Source organism: Prionailurus viverrinus, chromosome D4 (genome assembly GCF_022837055.1).
Source record: "Prionailurus viverrinus isolate Anna chromosome D4, UM_Priviv_1.0, whole genome shotgun sequence".
NCBI classification, from domain to species: domain Eukaryota; kingdom Metazoa; phylum Chordata; class Mammalia; order Carnivora; family Felidae; genus Prionailurus; species Prionailurus viverrinus.
The window spans coordinates 88,183,559-88,196,052 of record NC_062573.1 but is presented as its reverse complement, the minus strand read 5'-3'; the positions used below and the strand labels follow the sequence as shown (position 1 = coordinate 88,196,052).

Below are 12,494 nucleotides of genomic sequence, written 5' to 3'. Positions count from 1 at the left end.
TTCTCATTCAGAGATTCGTAGACCTGCCTCAGTTTTACATTCACCACCCATTTTATTCTGGTGGACTTTTTTTTGAGTACGTTGTTAGATTCTGTTTGCCAAATCTTGGTTGAGGACATTTGCATCTGTGTGCTTGAACGATACGGACCCATAGTTTTGTTTTTTCGTGGTGTCTTTATCTGGTTTTGGTATCAGGGTAATGCTGAATTAATTTGGATATTTTCTTTCCTGTTCTATTTTCTGGAATAGTTTGACAAGTATAGACATCAACTTTTCTTCAGATGTTTGATAGAATGTGCTTGTGAAGACGTCCGGTCCTGGACTGTTGTCTCTTAGGTGACATTTGATTACTGAATCTGTCTTCTTGCTAGTAAACCATCTGTTCAAATTTTCGATTTCATTCTGCTTCAGTTTTGGTAAGTTCCATGTTTCTAGGAATTGATCCATATAATCTGGTTTGTCCAGCTTGTTGGCATATAGTTTCTCATAATATTCTCTTACAATTGTTTGTATTTCTGTGGTGTTGGTTGTTCTCTGTCATTGTTATTTATAGGTGTCATTTCTGTTTTCTGATTAGTCTGGCTAGGGCTTATCAATTTCAATGTTCTTTTCATTGAAGCAGCTCCTAATTTCACTTACCTTGTTCTACTGTAGTTTTACCTTCTATATCACTTATTTCTCCTCTGCTTTTAATTATTTTCTTCATGCTGCTGTTTGGGGGTTTTGTTTGTTGTCCTTTGTCTGGCTTTTATAGTTATAAGGTTATGGAGTTTACTTCAGGGTATTTTGTTTTTTGTTTTTTCCTGAGGCAGACCTGTATTGCTATAAGCTTCCCTGTTAGAACTAGTTTTCTTGCTTTACAGAAGTTTGGATTGTTGTGTTTTCATTTTCATTTGTTTCCATGTTATTTCGATTTCATCTTTGATTTCTTGGTTGACCCATTGATTGTTTAGGAGCATGCTGTTTAACTTCCATGTTTTTGTGCCTTTTGCAGATTTTTTTTTTCTTGTTGGAGACTTCTACTTTCATAGCATTGTGGTCTGAAAAGACACATGGTATGACGTCGATTGGTTTGATTTTGTTTTGGCTTGTTTTATGACCTAATATTTTATTGAGTGTGGGGAATTTTCCATGTGCATGTGAAAAGAATGAGTATGGTGCTGTTTTAGGATGGAATGTCCTAAATATATCGGTTAAGTCCATCTGGTCTACTCTATCATTCAAAGTCACTACTTCCTTGTTGATTTTCTGATGGAATGATCTCTCCATGGGTATCATTGGAGTGTTAAAGTGCCCTACTATGATTGTATGACTATCAATACTTTAGGTTTTGACTGTTTTGTGTACTTGGATGCTCTCCGGTTGAGTGCGTATATGTTTACAATTGTTCTATCTTTTTTTGTATTGTACCTTTTATTATTATAGTGTCCTTCATTGTCTCTTGTTACAGTTTTCTTTTTAAATCTATTTTTTCTGATATAGGTATGGCTACTGCAGTTTTATTTTGATACTTTAGTTCTATAGTTAGCCTCTTGTAGGTAGAAGATAGATGGGTCCTATATTTTATTCATTCTATCACCCAGTGCCTTTTATTATGAAGAGAGAGTACACAGGCATGGGATGGCAGGGTGGGGGAATGGGGGAAGATAGAAGGAGAGCGAGAGAGAATGAGAGTGAGGATGTATCTTAAGCAAATCCCAAGCTCAGTGCAGAGCTCAGTTGGGACTCAATCCCAGGATCCTGGGATCATAGCCTGAGCCCAAATCAAGAGTCGAAATCTCAAGCGATGGAGCCATCCAGGTGCCCCTATCTGTCACCCAGTGCCTTTGATTTGAGCATGTATTCTGTTTCCGTTCAAAGTAATTGATAGACATACAGTTGTCCTTTTATTACTTGATGTTGGTTGTTTCTGAATCTGTCTGATCCTTTCTTCTCTTTCTCTTTTCTATGGTTTGCTGGGTTTATTTAGTAGTGCAGTTGAAATTGCTTGTCTTTATACTCTGCATATGTATTAGTGGTGTTTGATTTGTGGTTATTATTAGGTTTGTACCTAACCACTTCTGCATATAGAAGTCTATATTAAGTTGATAGTTGTTGAAGCTTGAACCAGTTCTTTACTCCTCTCCTCCCCGTGTTGTAGATATGTAGTGTCATATTTCAAAACCTTTCATATCGTGGATACCTTGGCTGATGTTTTACAGATATATTCATTTTTATTGCTTTTGCGTTTCGCACTTTAATACTGTCACTTTAGGTGTTTCTTTTCCACTTAAAGAGTCTCCTTTAACATTTCTTGCGGGGGTGGTTTGTGGCTTGTGAACTCGCTTAGTATTTATTTGGCAACCTCTTGATCTGTCCTTCCATCTGAATGATAGTGTTGTGGATAGACTCTCTTTGGCTGCAGATGTTTTCCATTCAGCAACTTTACCATACCTGCTGCTCACTTACGGTTTCAAACTTTCTTCTGAAAAACATCCAGTGATAAACTTATGGGGTTTTTTCTTGTAGGTAACTCTCATCTTTTCTTTTCCTGCTGTTAAAATTTTTCTTGATCATGACATTTTGGGTTTTAATTACTACATGACTTGGTGTAGATCTGCTTCTGCTGAATATTTTGGGGGTTCTTTGTGCCTCCTGCTTCTGAATCTGTTTCCTTCCCCGATTGAAGGAAGTTTTCATCTATTGTGTCTTCAAATAAATTTTCTGGTTCCATTTCTCAGAATTCTCAGAATGAGAAATAGGACAGGAAAGACCTATTGAAGCTTCTCTGATGAGTCACTGGATTTGCATGCGTGGAGGATACATTTGGGACTCAAATGAACAACCTACCTTTAATTTCAAAGAACTAGAAAAAGACAACAATCTACGTCCAATGTTCTCAAAACGGAGAAAGGAATACATATGAGAGTGGAAACCAATGAAATAGAGACCATGAAATCAATAGAAAATATGAAGAAGACCAACAGTGGGTTTTCGAAAGAGTGAAACAAAATTGTCAAGACTATACATAGACTATGCTAAGACAGAGAGACGACCCAATTCAAAATAACTATAAATAAAAGAGAAGACATTACACCTGATACCAAAGAAATATAAAGGAGACAAAGAGGCGACTATGTGCAAATGGGATGCCAGCAAACCACTTACCTAGAAGAAATGGATAGGTTCTTAGAAACACACAACCTACCAAGACTGTATTAGGAAGATATAGAAGGTTTGCACAGACCCATTAAAGGAAGACTGCATCAATACAAGAATAACCAATGCAAGTAAATTGAGTTAGTAATGGAAATTCTCTCAGGGAAGAAAAGCCCAGGAACAGGTGCATTCACTGGTGAATTTGAACAACAGTTGTAGAAGAAACTAACAGCAGTCCTCTCACTGATTAAAAAGGGATAAACACCTCCAAACTCATTTCATGAGACTGGAATACCCTGGTAGGAAGCCAGAAAAGGATACTACTTGAACAGAAAACTATAGGCCAGTATCCCCGTGATGAATATAGATGAGTAATTCCCAATAATATACAAGCAAACCAAATTCAGCATCACCTTAAAAGGATCATTGACCGTGATGAAGGGCTTTTTTCCCTGTAAGGGAAGGATGTTTCAGAAATGCAAATCAATAAATGTGACTCCTCACATACTTGAATGAAAAAAAAAATCAACCAGAAACCAGAATCTTAAGTATAAATAGCAAAGGCAGGGTTACTAGAAGGGAGGTGGGCAGGGGGATGGGTTTAATGGGTGATGGGCTAAGGAGGGCGCTAGTAGTGAGGAACACTTGGTGTTGTATGTAAGTGATGGATGACTACATTCTATACCTGAAACTAACACTACACTGTATGTTAACCAACTGGAATTTAATTAAACACTTGAACGAATAAATTCTAAAGAAATACATAAATAAATTTAACCTAAAATAAATAAATACATTTTAAAAATTAAAAAGAAAACTCATGTGACGATGTCAATAGACACAGAAAAAAAAGTTCTGAGAAAATTTGGTATCCATTTGTGCTAAAAATCTCTTTAGAATTCTGTGTAGAAGGAACATATCTCAACATAAGAAAGGCCATGTATGTGAAGCCCACAGCTAACATCATACTCAATAGTGAGATTGTGAAAGATTTTCCTCTAAGATCAGGCACAAGACAAGGATGCCCTAGATATGTGAAGGGGATTGGTTGATGCAGGCTTCTGTTTATGGAATGAATAAATCACAGGTAGAAGACATAGCATAGGGAAAATAGAGAATGGTACTGGAGTGGTGATGCATGGTGAGAGATGATAGCTACACCTGTGTTAGCGTAGCAGCATGTATACACTTGTCCCATCACTATGTTGTTCATCTGAAACTGATGTAACACAGTGTGTCAGCTATTCCCAAATAACATGATTTTTTAAAAATAAGGTAAAGGAATGAAATAAAAAGTTTAATGTAAAAGAACCTGTTCCTATCTAATCAAGAAATGCAATAAAGTTCCAAAATAGAAAGTCACATATCAAATTCTGTAGCATTCCTATACACTAACCAAATTATCTAAGAGGGAAAGAAAACAATCCCATTTACAATAGCATCAAAACCAATAAAATTTATAGGAATAAATTTAGCTAAGGAAGTGAAAGACCTCTCTACAGAAAACTGTAAAACCTGTGTGCAGAAATGGAAGAAATTCAATTTGTATGAAAGAAACAGGAGACTCCGCCCACCAACTCCAGTTATACACCACAGCACAGGAGAAGTGCCCTGCAGGTCCTCACCACGCCAGGGACTATCCAAAATGACCAAGCGGAAGAATTCCCCTCAGAAGAATCTCCAGGAAATAACAACAGCTAATGAGCTGATAAAAAAGGATTTAAATAATATAACAGAAAGTGAATTTTAGAATAATAGTCATAAAATTAATCGCTGGGCTTGAAAACAGTATAGCTGGCACAAAAACAGACACAGAGACCAATGAAATAGAATAGAAACCCCAGAACTAGACCCACAAACGTATGGCCAACTCATCTTTGACAAAGCAGGAAAGAACATCCAATGGAAAAAAGACAGCCTCTTTAACAAATGGTGCTGGGAGAACTGGACAGCAACATGCAGAAGGTTGAAACTAGACCACTTTCTCACACCATTCACAAAAATAAACTCAAAATGGATAAAGGACCTGAATGTGAGACAGGAAATCATCAAAACCTTAGAGGAGAAAGCAGGAAAAGACCTCTCTGACCTCAGCCGTAGCAATCTCTTACTCGACACATCCCCAAAGGCAAGGGAATTAAAAGCAAAAGTGAATTACTGGGACCTTATGAAGATAAAAAGCTTCTGCACAGCAAAGGAAACAACCAACAAAACTAAAAGGCAACCAACGGAATGGGAAAAGATATTCCCAAATGACATATCGGACAAAGGGCTAGTATCCAAAATCTATAAAGAGCTCACCAAACTCCACACCCGAAAAACAAATAACCCAGTGAAGAAATGGGCAGAAAACATGAATAGACACTTCTCTAAAGAAGACATCCGGATGGCCAACAGGCACATGAAAAGATGTTCAGCGTCGCTCTTTATCAGGGAAATACAAATCAAAACCACAGTCAGGTATCACCTCACGCCAGTCAGAGTGGCCAAAATGAACAAATCAGGAGACTATAGATGCTGGAGAGGATGTGGAGAAACGGGAACCCTCTTGCACTGTTGGTGGGAATGCAAACTGGTGCAGCCACTCTGGAAAGCAGTGTGGAGGTTCCTCAGAAAATTAAAAATAGACCTACCCTATGACCCAGCAATAGCACTGCTAGGAATTTATCCAAGGGATACAGGAGTACTGATGCATAGGGGCACTTGTACCCCAATGTTCATAGCAGCACTCTCAACAATAGCCAAATTATGGAAAGAGCCTAAATGCCCATCAACTGATGAATGGATAAAGAAATTGTGGTTTATATACACAATGGAGTACTACGTGGCAATGAGAAAAAATGAAATATGGCCTTTTGTAGCAACGTGGATGGAACTGGAGAGTGTGATGCTAAGTGAAATAAGCCATACAGAGAAAGACAGATACCATATGGTTTCACTCTTATGTGGATCCTGAGAAACTTAACAGGAACCCATGGGGGAGTGGAAGGTAAAAAAAAAAAAAAGAGGTTAGAATGGGAGAGAGCCAAAGCATAAGAGACTGTTAAAAACTGAGAACAAACTGAGGGTTGATGGGGGGTGGGAGGGAGGAGAGGGTGGGTGATGGGTATTGAGGAGGGCACCTTTTGGGATGAGCACTGGGTGTTGTATGGAAACCAATTTGACAATAAATTTCATATATATAAAAAAAAAAGAAACAGGAGAACACACAAGTCAGTGAAAAGCCATCCCATGTCCATCTGTCAGTGGAATTAATATAGATACAATGCCCATACTACCCAAAGCCCTCTAGAGATTCAGTGCAATCTCTATCAAGACTCCGATGTAAGTTTTATGCAATTAGAAACACATATCTTCAAATGTATTTGGAACCACAAAAAGACCCCAAGTAGCCAATGCAAGAAAGAACAAAACAGGTGGCATCACACTTCTTGATTTCAAGCTGCATTCTAACACAAAGAAATCAGTTATGTCATTGGCATAGGCACACACACACAAGACAATGGAATGGAAATTGAGAGCCCAAACTAAAGCCATGCATGCACAGTCAACTAGTATTTGACAAGGGAGTCAAGAATACTCAGTGGAGAAGAGTAGTCTCTTGAATAACTGGAGCTGGGAAAATTGGATAGTCACATGTATAAGATTAAAGCTTAGCACCTTATGTTACATCACTCCAAGAATTAACTTGAAATGGATTAAAGATGTAAATGAATGATATGAAAACAAAATTCTTCCTCACCATTTCAGCTCTTATTATGCCAAGACGTAGCTGTTGAAGTGGTGAAGGGCTGGATAGAGAGTAGTCCTGGAAATAGAAGCCTGTGTGTGTGAAACAGACTTTCTTTAGTAGTCTGTAATTATTCCCCTGATCCTTTAAGAGTAGCCACTTCCTTCCCTACATTTTCAGGCACAGCTAGTACCATGCTTGCTGCCAGCAATGCACTGCTTTGTCTCCACAAATGCCTAGACGCTCTAGGTTGGACCCATTGGGAAGGGTGGAGTTTTGTGGCAGTAATGCTACCCTGTTGAAACCAGGTGGAGGGGAAGGAGAGAGGTGCCATTCCGGCTTCACTGGGGTTCAGGTATGTTAGTGTTGGTGTTGGATTTTTCACCTTTTACTGTAACACATCTCAAAAGTTTAATTTCTGTCCAGCATGTCAAAATGGCTTCCAGAACGGTTCCTCCTTTCTCAGAAGTGCCCTCCGTGTCATACCCCGTTGGGCTGCTCTTTATCACCATCCAGGGTCTTTGGGCCACCACCAACTTCTCCAACCTGGTGGCCTCTGGGACCTCACCCTCCACCTCCACCATCTGGAAAGATGATTGAAACAGTATGAGTTGACTTATAAAACACGTTTTGTCTTTTTACTTGTTGAGTGTTTGGAGAGGATGCAGTGATGGCACCACAGGGATTTCAGGTTAGCCTGAGTGAGGACAGTGTAATGTGCTTCAAATTTCTCAGGAAATGAATGAAATGGGCAGTCGTTTCCACCCAGTGAGCTGGGCAACACATGTCTCTGAGAAGGAAAGAGGCCTTATACATGCTGACAGACATAGCACTCCCTAGGATGTAACTTGTACAGAGACCATGTGCTGGGCTCTCTGAGGGATGAAACACACCCCTAACTTTATTTCTAGCTAGTTGAGACCTGAACTGTTCACAGATGCTTGATTAGTTATAAAAACTCCTGAACCAGGGCCATGTAGACCTTCCTCAAAGGACAGGATCAGATCTCCCTCTTGTCCTCAAGGGTCACCTGAGGCACCTGAAAAACCCTCTGCCCCTAGTACGGGACATGAGAATGTGAAAGAGTTGAATATAATGAAACATGTTGCGGATGGTTTGTTTTTCTTGCACACAGTCTATGCAAGTCAGAATCAACTTCCATCCCCCTCCATCTTTTATGAGACCTAGGACATGGTGCAACTCCCATGGGGAATATCAGTTGTGTCTCTACCATGGATGCAGAGAAAGACAAGGTAAATTCTGTTGCCTATTTCAGTTGCAATGCTTTCTGGAAACTTTTATCTGACCTTGTCTGGTTTTCTATGCCCTCTGGTATTTTTACTGTTTGATTTACATCCTCACAAGCCTCCAGACTTCTCCAGTTTAAGATCATCATGTTAGCTAGTGCCTCTGGATGCCACAAGTGTGTGGAGGCGGAGGACCACGTGGCTATCACTTTGTGTTTGTGGAAATAACTTGAGGAGAATGACACTTCACTGCACCCTCAAGTCTTCTGGAGCATGGGACACCTTTCTCACCTTCTTTGCATGGGATTATCCTGATTATTTTCATTTTTTTTCCTATTTCAGAGTAGGCCATGAATTTGTTCAGAATGTCTGCTATGAGCCTCGTGACTGGAAAAGATAACAACACTTTCCAACATTATATTGTGTGCTTTGTGCAGTGTTGAGGGTTCTTAGTTAAATTTCAGAACTCATTACTGGTCCTTCTGTGTTGGTCAATGTGCAATAGAGAAGTTCTCCCAAGCTTTGCGCAGTGGCAGTATCATAGCCAATGAGGTTTATCCGAGGCGCGATTATTGCTCATTGAGAATTTCTCCAGTTGTCCCCTAGGTGGAAATACTCTGAATTTTCAGAAGCGGCATGTGTAATCGAAAATGTACGTGGAACTTCAGTCGTGAAGGGAGAGAATCAGTGATTACCTGCAGGGCCAGTAACTCACAGAGTTCTTCAGTTGTATTTATATGAGCAGGCTCAATTGTGTTCCGGGAACAGTTGCAACTGGTACTTTGTCTCATGATGCCTTATGGGAGTTTTACACCTGAAATTGAGACATGTTTCTGTTCATTCTTTTACGTAGAATTTCTACCTCCCTTTTACAATGGGACAAAATAGCTCTGCAATTCATATTGTATTTAAAAGCTGAATTACCTGTGAATTAAGGTAAACACTCTTGAGACCAATGAATGTGCACAGGTAACATGTTTCTCTCAGAAAACACATTTCTAGGCCCCCTGCAGGACTCCAGGAATCCCCATCTCCTCAGAGGTCTCTGTGCCCTTGCACAGAAGATGTCTTTGTCAGTGAGGGAAGCAGAGTAAGGACATGAATGGGATGGCAATTTGAGCTTTGACCCTGGGGTGGCCCTGAATCTCTGTGTGGTGCTGGGCTTTTCTTTCATTCCTTCATGTTTTGTCTGTTCTCAATGTGTAAGTAAAAAGTCTGCAGATCTGGTGGAAGAGGGGTGTCCTGAACACAGATGCCTGCCTCTCTGGAATACGTTCCTTTATTAGACTGGCATTACTGCCATCAATCTTCAAGAATAGGATTCCTTGGCTTTCTGCATTTGTAACCATGTGCAGTGATGTGTGGAGACAGTAGTTTCTCCTTGTGCATCTGGTACCTTCAGGCTGTAGGTGGGACCTCATAGGAGGTCCTCGTGAGACCTTCAGGTTGTAAGTGAGATCTCGTGGGAGGGTAGAGTTTTCTGGCACTGATGCTGCATTCTACTAGAACCCGTGAATGAACAAGGGGCCAGGTGCTGACACCTGCTTCATTGTGTTTCAGCTCCTGTGGGCGTTCTACTTCTGTCTGTCATACCAACATACCTGTCGCTTCTGTTCTGTAGGTCCTTATGGTTGCAAGAGGACCTCCTCTTTTACCAGGTCCACCCTGCATGCCCTCCCCCACAGATCCCCTTTATCACTGTTCATGGACTCTATAAGTCACCACCAGCTCATTGGTGCCCTCAGTGTCCTCCACCTCGACTATTTGTAAGATGATCTGAACAGTATGAGTTGACATGTTCAGCATATTCATCTACTGTCTTGTTGAGTCTCTGAGAAGATGTAGAGATGGCCTCACAGGCTTTTTAATGCAAGGGTGCTGCTGACTGAAACACTGTTAAGATTCCTCAAGTTTCTTAGGACATACATATGTTGGGCTGTGCCTAAGTGTGTGTATCTCTGTGAGACTAAATGCGACGAAAGGTTGTAGATTAGCTGTGTGGCTTCCTTGGCTTCAGCCTGAGTCACACTCTTAGCGGGGAATTCAGGGTTGACCAGGAAATGCCCCTGCTGGACTCCTGTCACCGCAACCCTGAACCTGCTTTCACCACCCTGCCTGAAGGTTTGCATCTCAGACACTTCCCTCACAATTTCCTGAGGCTTTGCGTGTGTTCCTCTTGTCTCAGACCTAATGCCAGCTCTCAGTGGGGAGAGCCTCAACTCAGAGCATCAGCTTTGTGATCTGAGAAGCAGGGATAATGTTGATCTCTGAGGTCAGTGCGATGAAGAGGTGGTTAAGCACATGAGGAAATTGTAAAATATATGGGATGAGTGAGCACTCACCCTTTTCAGCGTGGAAACGAATGTATCTGCACAGAGAAGATCATCAACAGATGTTCATTCAATTTCATGAAACTAAGGGTATAATGCCTGAGGCTGAGAGATTGGCAATTCTAGTTTCAAAGGATACAACAAAGATTCCTGTGTGTTTTCTATTAAAATTCAGGTCCTACTTTACAAGGAAGGAAAAGATAAGTATGAGAATATGGATGTTCAGGGATCTGAAGATAATCCTCTTCCATTACAGGTAGACACACAAATGCACCCTGACAAATATGTGCTCATCCAAGGCCACAGATGTATTGAAGAAGAAAAAACGCATATAGAAGAACGGAAGATCTCTTTGCAATAACTCAATCACTTTGACATAGAGGGCAATCAGTTTGAAATTTGAAGAGCACACTGAACCATTACAAACCAGCTGTGGTTATTATATATTTAGAGATGGTGTCTAATCTACCCCTTGGTCTGAATGCTTTCCCTGTCCACCCCGTCCCCTCCATATTGTCCTTCCTAATATCCCCTAATACACTTGTCATAGTTGTGTTTCTATGTCAGCGTCTGCCTCCAGGAAAATCGACACTCATTCCCCATCAAGTGTACACTTCGGCGTTCTTGTATATGCAGTTAACAAACAGGTAGAATGTATAGTATTGGTGTACGAAGACAGATCATTCTTTGGGGTTGTATTGCCTGGAAGGGACCAATAGTTCCATCTAAGGGGTTGGATACATCCTTTAGGGAGATCTGGTGGTGGTTGTTCATGTATAGATTGATGCTCATGAGCACATGGCACATGTGCTAGTTGATGTGGTTTGTGCTGATGAGCAGGGCAGGTGTCTGTCTCCAGGAAAGGGTCTCTTCTGATGGTGAGGAATGGATTCAGGAGACCAGTAAGGAGGCCCTGCATTAATTCAGCTTTTGCGCCCTTGTGCACCTTACCAGCTGCTACCAATAGCACCAATCCAGGTGGCCTCCAAGGGGGCAAATGGCACAATTTTTGTGGCGAGTCACATGGTGTCCCATAAAGCTCCCCCTGAAGCCATATTGAGGCATGGGGAGGGCAGAGGTCCATGGTCTGAGAAAGGTTTCTTCGACACAATCCAGGGAGAGTTGGGTGTAAGCATACGGCTCCTTCTACATCAGCCAATCCAATCTACATCAGGGACCCTGAACCCTGTGAGCCTTTTTTTCCTTCCAGCTTAGGGAAGCAGCCAGCCCTCCAGCAGCTTTTGGGTCATGGCTGGGCCACCAACGGTAAATGTCTGGCTGTCCACATTCTGCCAGCATTGCTTTAGCAAATGTCAATATGAGCAGCTGCTGTATGGGGGATTATCCTCCATTTTGATCATGGCCTGGGACAAAACATGACGAGAGAGAGAGAGAGACAGGAGTTCCCTGTGCTCCTGGACAGGGCTGCGAGCACAGAGCAGATATCCTGAAGCCTGGGGAGAGGTGGACAAACAGGTAAGGAGAGAGAAACTGGATGAGTGATAGGGGAATTGGGCAAGACCTAGAGAGTGAAAGAAAGAAACACAGAGAGGTGTGGTTAGAGAGAAACAGAGACAAAGAGGAAGTACAAGGAGAAAAGTGGAGCCCTGGTCCGGGTATGTGAACGGGGTGAGATGAGCCAGGGGAGAGGGGATGTGTGAAGTGGCTCTGAGTGCTGGGGCCGAAAGGGCTGGTATCATGGGCATCATAGTTTCATAACTCTAAGACTCCAACATCCCTGGGGTCAAGCTCTGCAGAGGCCATTGCAATCGAAAAGATGGGCATCCGTCATTTCTACTGGAATTGTGGGGCTCAGCGTTATGTTCTGTCATGGAGACGGATGTCTTCAGGGAGAATGTGCTGCTCTTTGGCAGCTAAACTCCAGAGCCCGCCCTGTGAGGAGGTGTCCCGGGGTCATCTCCCTAACTGCCCCAGGCCCTGTTGGATTTCCCCCCTCCCCCCCCCAACCAGCTGGCGTTCCTCATGTTCTGAACCCAGGCATGAGACATTGTGTTGCCCCCAGGTTCTGCAGTCTGGACCTGGCAGAGG

At 41.8% G+C, this 12,494-nt stretch overlaps 1 pseudogene; it reads left to right on the top strand.

Annotated features, from left to right (window-relative positions):
- The first annotated feature begins 8,633 nt into the window (after positions 1-8,633).
- On the top strand, positions 8,634-8,786 carry LOC125151071 (uncharacterized; annotated as a pseudogene).
- Positions 8,787-12,494: the final 3,708 nt, after the last annotated feature.